Consider the following 1,374-nt stretch of genomic DNA (forward strand, 5'->3'; position numbering starts at 1 on the left):
GAGTAATAGTAGGAATAAAACTACTGTAAACTTGTCTGTACAAACTTGTCTACTGATGACAGTATAGGTTACAACAAAAACAGGTTTAAATGTCCAGTTCTAGATGTTACAGTGCAGGCACGCAAAGGTGTTGCATGCTTCAGCAGCGCTGCTCGTCATTAATGTATAAAACTTTTGTAGCTGTCCCTGAAAGAAGACAAAGAGGTAACTTCATGATACATATCTGTGGTGCTGATTTAAAACACATTTTACCTGAAACATTGGCAAGCAAATGTAAAAATTGCTCTGATAATGCGAGGTTATTTATGTGACTTAAAAAGCGTTTGCTTATCCACCTTTGTTCTCTCAACAGCACCAAGAACATAAGCTAATCACTAGAGAATATTAGCTTATTTTAGCTTTTTAGCTAATTCTAGCCACAAGTCAGGTGATACATCACTTGTTGGCAGCCAAGGAGCTGATGTACTTTATTAGTTTCCTATTTTGGTTGAATTCAGCGTCACTGTGTGTTTATAGTACAGCACAGTTCCACTGAGCAACAATGATGTTGGAGGTAAATGTCTATAAATATCTACCTGACTGTCATTATTTCTGTAGGAAATAGGGATGAGTAAAGCTACCATGGTGATAAAAACTAATATTTGACTGAATGGGACTTTAATCCAGTGACTGAGTCCACATCCCTCTGACAGAAATGAACATTAAACTTATTTCTGTAACCTGGTTGTTTTCTTAGCCAGTTTTTGTCTCTGATGCAGATTGTTTGGGGTTTTTTGTTGTTGTTTTTTTATGTTTTTTGAAGAAACTGCTTTTCAGATACATTTTTTTTCTGTGCACTCTGGCATTCTTCCTGCTGCTGCCATTTAATGGCATGCCGTTGGGCAAAAGTGTGCCACTTTCAGCAGCAGTGAGGGCGACCTGTCATGTCATATGTTTAGTCCACCAATGATTTCTCAAGTTTCATAGGATCTTCTCACTCTCCTGTTAGTTCTACGATATTTATGTTTTCTCTGCACTTTCAACACTGGCTGAACTGATGGTTACACACTCACTCATCCTTTATGTATGAGCAATGAACGTGTAAGGAAAGAAAAACAAGATTTGGAAGCACTGTGTTGCTTGGATTATATTTTTATTGTCTATTATTATATTACTATTGGCCTATGAATGTGTAAGCATTTGCGCTATAGTGGGCTTCAAGTAGCAGTGCTGAAAAGATGGACGATGGATACCTTGCAATTCTACCCCACCGGAAATGCAGATGTTGTAATGTTTCCAATTTAAGAGAATATGAACGCTTCTTGTTTGTTATTCCCACTCCCTGCCAGTTGGTGGCGGTAAAGCACCATTTCGTTTTAGCCATCAAAAAGAACA

This window comes from Pundamilia nyererei, unplaced genomic scaffold (assembly GCF_000239375.1).
Source record: "Pundamilia nyererei isolate P.nyererei 1_Seehausen unplaced genomic scaffold, PunNye1.0 scaffold00109, whole genome shotgun sequence".
NCBI classification, from domain to species: domain Eukaryota; kingdom Metazoa; phylum Chordata; class Actinopteri; order Cichliformes; family Cichlidae; genus Pundamilia; species Pundamilia nyererei.